Genomic DNA, 8,975 nt, shown 5'->3' with positions numbered 1-8,975 from the left:
CGTGCGTATCAAGAATGATCCACCACCCAAAGGACATCCAGCCAACTTGACACAACTGTGGGGAGCATTGGAGTCAACATGGGCCGGCATCCCTGTGGAATGCTTTCGACACCTTATAGAGTCCATGCCCCAACAAATTGAGGCTGTTCTGAGCAGGGGCGCAACTTTGGTTTTAGAAGTGCGGGATGACAGAATGTATTTATATATATATATATATATATATATATATATATATATATATATTTTTAGGGGGTAGATCAGCTTTAATATTGCAGATAGATTGTGGCTTCCATCAATGTAATTGTCTGCATAATTTCCAATCCCCCATATATTTTTTGGTAAATATACAGTACCAGTCAAAAGTTTGGACACACCTACTCATTCCAGGGTTTTTCTTTATTTTTACTATTTTCTACATTGTGTGAAAAGCTGTCATCAAGGCAAATGGTGGCTATTTGAAGATTCTCAAATATACTTTGATTTGTTTAATACTTTTTTGATTACTACATGTTTCCATATTTACATTTTAGTCATTTAGCAGACGCTCTTATCCAGAGCGACTTACAGTTAGTGAGTGCATACATTTTCATACTGGCCCCCCGTGGGAAACGAACCCACAACCCTGGCGTTGGAAACGCCATGCTCTACCAACTGAGCCACACAGGACCATATGTGTTATTTCATAGTTTTGATGTCTTCACTATTATTCTACAATGTAGAAAATAGTAAAAAATAAAGAAAACCTTTGAATGAGTAGGTGTGTGCAAACTTTTGACTGGTAGTGTATATATATTTTAAATATATTTTCCTTTATTATTTTCCCTTAACCCTACCACCCGTCCCTTAATTGGAGTAAACTAATGGACAATAACACTTAGGCTTCTACTTCCAGCTTATACATACTATATACATTGTACGGACACAGTATATTTTACAATAGTTATCTTTTGTTTGTTTTTAGTCCCATCCTGCAGTTCCACTCAACCCCTCCCATCTATCTCTGAACACCATCCAGTTTTTCAACTGTGCTGTGATGGTTCACAAAAGTTCTGAACCTTTCTATTCTCATAGATTCTACATATTGTTTTTTTGCTAAGAGTATTATTAGATTATTGATCGATTGACTATGACTTTTTAAATCACCCAGCAGTGCTATTTGCAGAGGCGGACTTAACTTTGCAGGGGGTCTGGGGGTCCTCCCATTTTTTGGGGCATCTGAAGCACATTTCCTTTATTTCTACACAATCTAATATGACCCATGGCCTTCTATCAGTCTCTATTTAGAACAACAAAAAGTAAGGAAAAATGCCCACAGTCATCAAGCTAGGTAAGAGATTATTAAATATGTTTAAGTGATTGATAAGACTGAACTAGATCCATGATAATTCAATAATCAATATTGTGCTGCACCTTTAACCAATAGCCTAACAAATGAACAACTCTTACAAATAAAATACAAAGACAACTTTTGATTGTCTTTAAGACATCCTCTATATCAAATTTCAGCCAGACCGCCCAGCCAACCCGAGCCGCCGACCCCCCCGAACCCCAACAATCTAGTCAATAACTAAACTCTCTCCCCAATACAACTTCCTTCCCATCTTTTTTCAAGGGAAAGGTTTGGAAAACAAAAGTTGAATGAAAACACACATACACCTACCTACACATTAACACACAGAAACAGTACACCCTCCATATAATTCATATCATAGGCCTAATAGTACTGTAGAGCTCCTTTTACTTGCGCACAACATAGCTGGGTCCACGGCCCTGTAGCGCCCCAACCCAACACACCCCACTCAGCTTTAGGATCTTAGTGAAACATTCATTATTGGTTTCAGGTGTGTTAGGCCAAGGCCAGAGTGACAACCCACAGAACGGCAGACCCCCAGGACCAGGACTGAGCAGCCCAGCAGCTAGGGATTGCCTAAATAGGTATCTCCCCTGACATGGGCATGTTTTCAATACAGACTCCTTTAGTTGTCCTGTATTCCATATAAGGCATCCAGACCTTATGAAAGTTGCACAGTATACCCTTAATCTTAAAACAAATCTAGTGATACTGTACATAACTTGACATTTCTTCCATACATTGTGGGAGGATAACCAGCCTTCAAATGAATGGCAATGCATTTATTAGCCACTATAAAGGCTAGGTTACACAGTTTCTTCTGATAACAGTCTCCAGTATCAACATTTCCAAGCAAACAAAAACAGGGAGAAGGGAGAATCTGAGATAAAAGAACATACTCTTTGCCAGAATTCAGCCAGCCTTCACAAGACCACAACATATGCAAATATGTTCCCTTTTGTGCTTTACACCTCCAGTAGAATAATACAATTGTGCATGATATTCAGTTTCACTGGCATATAGTACGTTCTATGGATGGCCTTAAACTGCAGTAATTGATGTCTGAGATTATATGAACATGACTGGGGATTCTAACATATTTGTATCCATTCATCATCATCAATAGCGTCTTCCAGGTCTTCCTCACATTTTTGTTTGACATGTTTTGTGTCATCGGGAAAAGCCTCCATCAACCCTTGATACAGTTTGGAAATCAACTTTGGAGGTTTGTCAGACTGCCTTAAAATAGCATCTTGGTTGTCCAGTGTTTGCTGTACAGAAATAACAAAGTGTTGTATCTGCAAAAAATCACCTCACCTCCGCCACAGACTGGTCTTCCCTGGCTGCCTGACCCTGCTGAGACCCCTGTCACCATCTGATCCTCCTAAAATGAGGCATGACAAAGAATTACCTTGGTGTACATTTATACATAATATTATCCAAGAATATAATCAATGGTTCAATAATTGAAATGACCATTATTCCCAGATCCCAGACTGTAGCTTTAAGCTTAAGCTGCTGTCCTGTAGCTACTGTAGGTCTACCCATCAATTCAAGATGGAACTTTGTATATTTGACTGAATATACTGCAAAATTCACCTGAGCTCAGTAGACTGGTCTTCCCTGGCTGTCTGACCCTGCTGGGACCCCTGTCACCATCTGATCCTGCTAAGACATGATGAGCATAGTGTTGTGTACTGACTGCACTAGAGGTTTGCATTCTGTTGATGATCACAAGTTTACTGGAGAACGGAGACCAAGTAGAGACTTTCGGACAAGGTGGATAATTGTATAATATAAGGCAGTTTATTCAGAGGTAAAGATATCTGTAAATCGCGTGCACGGACCCGTTCGTCAACCTCGTAGGGAGATATCTGAGAGCGAGCCCCTAAACATTGTGTGCTGACATTTTATACAATAAAATAAAGTAGGTTGATTCTAGTAGTTCTGATCTTCTGATTGGTCCTGATGAGTTGGTCGAGGTCACCTCCATTGCATTGGCTCTGAGTCGGGTTCTCTGTCTTCAGATGTTCAGCCTAAGAGAAGGGGGTTTTTTGTGTGTGTGTGCTTAACAATGATGATGTGTGTGTGTGTGTGTGTGCGTGTGTGTATGTGTGTGTGTGTGTGTGTGTGTGTGTGTATGTGTGTGTATGTTTAACAATGATGATGTGTGTGTGTGTGTGCGTGTGTGTATGTGTGTGTGTGTGTATGTGTGTGTATGTTTAACAATGATGATGTGTGTGTGTGTGTGTGTGTGTGTATATGTGTGTGTGTGTGGGGGTGTGTGTGTGTATGTCCTCAGAGCAAGAAGTCGTGAGTTGGGAGAACTGAGAGACCTATGGCGTGGGTGTTGTCCATAGCCACCTGCTGATAAGGCCGACAAGATAGAAGTCTTTGTGCATTGTATTAAATACAAAGGCCCAACACAAGATGGGTCATGCACAAGATTTTAGTCAGACCAAGCTATAACATTATATATTTACTACGACAAATCCCTCTCTTCACGTCTCCCCAGAGACGTGACCAAGTAACAGTAAAGAAGGAAAACTTAAGACGTGACACAAGCTAACAGTGTAATTGGCAAAATAGGGAAAACTTTATCAGAAGATAAAGTTTTGATTCCCCCTCCTCACGTCTCACAAGAGACGTGACATAAAGCTGAAATGCTGCAATTTGGCAAAATAGGGAAAACTTTATCAGAAGATAAAGTTTTAATTCCCCCTCTTCACGTCTCACAAGAGACGTGACAAAAAGCTTAAATGCTGCAATTGGCAAAATAGGGAAAACTTTATCAGAAGATAAAGTTTTACATTCCCCCTCTTCACGTCTCACAAGAGACGTGACAAAAGCTTAAATGCTATTCATCATCCAGATATCCTTGGTCAGCATCGTCAATAGCAAGCAAAGGAAACATCTGACCGTTATCTGCAGGATGTGGATCAATAGCGGTGGTTATAATCCTGGTTGTCAGCGTCCGTATGCATGGAATGCAACAGCATCCACAAAGCACTAGAATTGCAGCAAAATTGAGATGGATACAAGTATAGAAGAAACAAGCGTTTTATATTTACCAAACGCATCCATCCAAGAGTCCCACATTGAAGTGTCCACCCCTGAGTGGCTCTTCATCTTACCATTAAGAGTTCGTAACCCTTCCAGGGCAATTATCAAACTGCCATCTGTGGCTGTATTGTTGGGAATAAAGGTACAACATTGTTCACCAAACATAGCACATACTCCTCCTTTTTCAGCCAGGAGCATGTCGACAGCAATACGATTTTGGAAAGCCATGAGAGAGGTTGCAGCCAACTGGCCATGCACCGCCTCAAAACCTTGTTGTGTCCAATTGCCTAATTTTAACATTAATGTATGCAGTTAATTCTATCGACGTTTTTATTAATAGTACAACAGTCAGCACCCAAAAGGACGAGCCCCCAAAAACTGTACTCCATGTACCCATGTTCAAGGACAGTTTCACAGACAACAAAGAGAGAGTGTTCTTATCAGCCTGTTATGTGAAACAATCCATATCAGTACAGTGCTCCTCATTAATGCATTCCTTCCAAGCTATTCATCACATACAGATCCAAAAAATAAAACCCAACAATTTTATGGTGTCACTCTAAACAGAGTATAATCACCCTTAAGAATAACAGGATATGGAAATTAAATCACAACATTTAATGTTAATAGAAAATAAAAATAATAATTTTAACCCTCTATTCCTCCCCTACACCTAACATGTACTGAGTTGGCTACCAGCCACCCAGGAATCCTTTACCTTCACATCAGGAAGAATAAACAATCACAGTGGTTAGTAAAAACGTAAGGTAATAAATGAGCAAGAACTGAAAATAAATGCGTGTATGTATTTTACTAGGCAAAACATGGATCATCCAGCTTGGTCTCAGAGTCAGTAGCAGAGTCACCTGCATCATCCTGGGCCGGTAACAACAGCATCATACCTGACGCCTGCACCACTCCTACCACTGACCTCCTGAGACAAGGGACGATGCAAGCAGCACAACACATTAACAGCAAAAACACAATTACTAGGGTCAGAAATCCAGTAACCACCATAGAAGAGTACTCACCAAACCAGTCACTCAGCCAGGAAATAAGGCAACATCCACAAAGAACAAGTATACCCATAGAGGCCATAACTTCACCCAGAATAGTCACAACAATAGTTTTCCATTTACCAAATACGTTATCAAACCACCCGTTTATGGAGCTATCAATACCAGAGTTCTCAACCAGTTCGTTCGCCAGCGTGGTGATGGTCACTCAAGCGCTTTGGTCACGGGCCCGTCCGGTGCTATATTGTTGGAGATGAAAGTACAGCACATATATCCAAACAGAACACAAACCCCGTTCCGCTCAGCCAAAAGCATATCTAAAGCTATTCTATTCTGCCATGTCATTAAGCTAGTTGCCGCTGTCTGCTCAGCTAATCCCTTTATTGCATCACGAGTGTGGTTAATAAATCTTTTGCTGGTTATATTAAATATAATTTATCCAATCTACATTTTTATTAATTGTTTGACCACCAGAAAATACTTGATTCAAACCCAGCTGCGATCTGATTGTGGATCCCATCAATATATATCCTTTCATCAAAGGATCCCGGGAGGAGGTCCTACTTTCTATGTGACAACTCACCAATCTCTGACACGTTTGATTGTTTGCGTATGTAGGTGAGTTCACAATCAGTTATCACCACACATCCATCAGATGTCAGCACGGGCCTGGTTTTGGCTCCTATAATCCTCTTGCTGCAACAAAGAGGAGAGATTTAGTCATGGTCTCTTTAGGTGTGACATTCTCTGTGTGGGAGCAGGAGCTAAGATGCCCTACCCTGTATCCTATCCTTACTAGTCCTAGAAAAACAATAATAAGAATCCCCTGTGACTTCAAACTGAGGCAACCCAGGTCGGGATGACTTTGTTATCGGGGGAAACAGATAGTGCAAGTTACCATAAGACTCTTTCACCACATTCCCAGGTGGCTTGCATGGAGGAAAAACCTGACAGAGAGTTAAAGCCTGTCAAGGGGAACGGAGTAGTTGTTATCCCTGGTTTGGCTGTCCTACAGGCAAAACAGTCCTCTTTAGACATAGTTTTTTTTCCGTATACTGAATCCATTCCAACCACAGGTTAAGATTTCTATACCCCGTTTCCACCTGTACTACTTCCTCCAGGTCCATAGTTTTGCACTATCTTTATCACAGCCCCGGTCTCACTACCTCCCTCAGAGAGGTTTACTCTAGAATTTCCCCTTTTCCCTACGTCTAGCTGTCTCCTATGCCTTTTCAACTTGTGTTAGGTTAACTACCACTTCTGGCTGAAACAGGAGGGTCCGTGTGTGTTAGGAATATGGCCCCCACAATCAGACAGCTACCTACCGTCGGGAGACCTGTGAATCCCCACCCTTGCCCTGAGAACATGTCAGATGCCAGAGGCCAACCCATTGCTTTACCTTCTATCGAACTCACACAGGGATGATCAGACAGGGTAAGGGAATCTTCGTTAAGGAGGCAACCCCGAACCATAGTGGTGATCGGATCTTTCTCCTAACTCTGTGTTTGTTCGTCAGGTGTAGCTGGTTTTGTACAGTGTGTGACATGCACCCAGATGGATCTCTCAGCTATTCTGCTGGCAAAGGCAGTACTTGGTAGGGCCCCTTCCCGCCAGGCCTGATTCAGTCTCCTGGTTAGATAGAGTGGGTCACCTTCTCCTTTAGTTCACCTGTGGGGCACAAAACCTCTGACATACAGGTGTGGTTAATAAACTATCATACATGTTTTTTTTTTTTTAAGTATTTTGTCCTCTCCTTCGTATATATTTAATAAAGTATTTTGTCCTCTCCTTCGTATATATTTAATATTTAATCCAACCATCCCCCTCTTTGACACATGATTTGGCCATGTGTCAATATTACCACCTACCTAAACAATCACTTTAGTTAATATTGGTATTTCATTATCCAATTGCCATTCCTCCACTCTCTCTTCTGTTATTTATGGTTCAAATCAAATATATTATTACCAAATTATAATCTTCTTCACAATTTTCACAGTACTATAAATTACCCTCAACTTAGTAAAATAAACTATCTTAAAGTCTTCCTCTCATGCCTTTAGAATGTACTAGTGTGGATGATTAATTAACACCAGAATGTTAAAACAGAGTTCAGAGGCCATTGAAATCATTTAACGAACTGTTTAATCCCATAGTATACTAAACAATTACCATTATTCTAAATATTTCATAAATGTTAGTTATCCCAAGTGTTCATTAAGTCCTCATGACATTCATTCTCATAAGAAATCATATATACCCCAAACTCAGCCAAAACCTAAAAAATCCATAAAATTCACTGTGTGCACCTTTAAGACCTATAACCCTTGACCTGCTGAAAACCCCCCAAAATTGAAACAAGGCTTTATAAACATCATACTAGGTGTGTTGTTTTTTATTTGAAAACCCAATTTGAAAAACAACCACAAATAGCCAGGCCTTAATTTGGTAGCTCACTTTTATGACCTAAATACGGCCTAACTTCACTACTGCTCCCCTAGCCCTTGGCAACATTCCAACGAGATGAGCTAATCTCTTTCTCCTGGTTATCCCCAGTCTTAACCCATCAATAATTGTTTGTATCAATCTAATTCCTCATAACTAATCTATAAAACCACTCAAAATTCCTCGAGTATACAATTATTATTTAATTGATTACCCTAACTCTGCTACATGTACCAAACATTTATATTTTCCCGCTAAACCATTTCAGTTCGCTATTCAATTTATTTAACTGTTCTCTCTGATTATGCCCTAATTAATAAAACAAATACTTGCTATCGTTGATTAGCATACATTTAATAATGTTCCTACCATCTGAACTGTACTGTCTCTCACCCTCCCCTTGCTCCTTCGGGGAGAGCGCATGGTAACCTTATAACATATTTTCATAGACTTTTCTAGAATACTTCTATTTAAGCTATCTAATTCAACCTTTCACATCCACATAGTAATCTAGGTATATAGCCCCACTGCGAAAGCTTTGTCTACTGTCCCTACCTGTGTTCGAACCAGGGACATCGCCAGTCACTCCACACCATCTACGATTCTCACAAAGTAAATACTTTCACGTCGCACATCCAGCCACGTCATCACCCCCGTCTAGCCAGCCCTTCCGTCTCAAACACCCTAGTAGCCTAAATAAAACACACTCTAACAGCGTTCTGCATTTTCCTCTATCATCGGGTTTAAGAACTAACGTAACAACATTAACTATTCTCTATTGCTGTAGTAACGTCTTGTTTGGTTCAGTTTATTTATTACGGAGTGTCCATAATACTATAATAATACATAATCGAATTCCCCTCATGCATACAGATTTCACCTTATGCCATTGAAATGCCAAATAAACCATAATAGTTCAATGGAGCCCCCTATTGGCTCTCCCCTACCTATACATTACTTCTACAACCACTTTAGTTATGGTCCGATTACAAATTAAACCTTATCACATGATCAAACAACGCCACAACCTTAAACTCATATGGGGCGGCAGGCAGCTTAGTGATCAGTAGCGCCGCGCCAAGAACCGAGAGGTCGCGGGT

The 8,975-nt window shown here is 40.5% G+C and overlaps 1 non-coding gene across 1 annotated transcript; it reads right to left on the bottom strand.

Moving 5' to 3' along the window:
- Nucleotides 1-592: 592 nt before the first annotated feature.
- trnag-ucc lies at nucleotides 593-668 on the bottom strand. The gene has a single exon. It is a non-coding gene; the product is annotated as a tRNA-Gly (tRNA).
- Between the last annotated feature and the right edge of the window lie 8,307 nt (nucleotides 669-8,975).

The sequence above is a fragment of the Coregonus clupeaformis genome, chromosome 9, assembly GCF_020615455.1.
Source record: "Coregonus clupeaformis isolate EN_2021a chromosome 9, ASM2061545v1, whole genome shotgun sequence".
Lineage (NCBI taxonomy): Eukaryota > Metazoa > Chordata > Actinopteri > Salmoniformes > Salmonidae > Coregonus > Coregonus clupeaformis.
The sequence above is the reverse complement of the archived record's forward strand: the minus strand, read 5'-3'. Positions and strand labels throughout refer to the sequence as shown.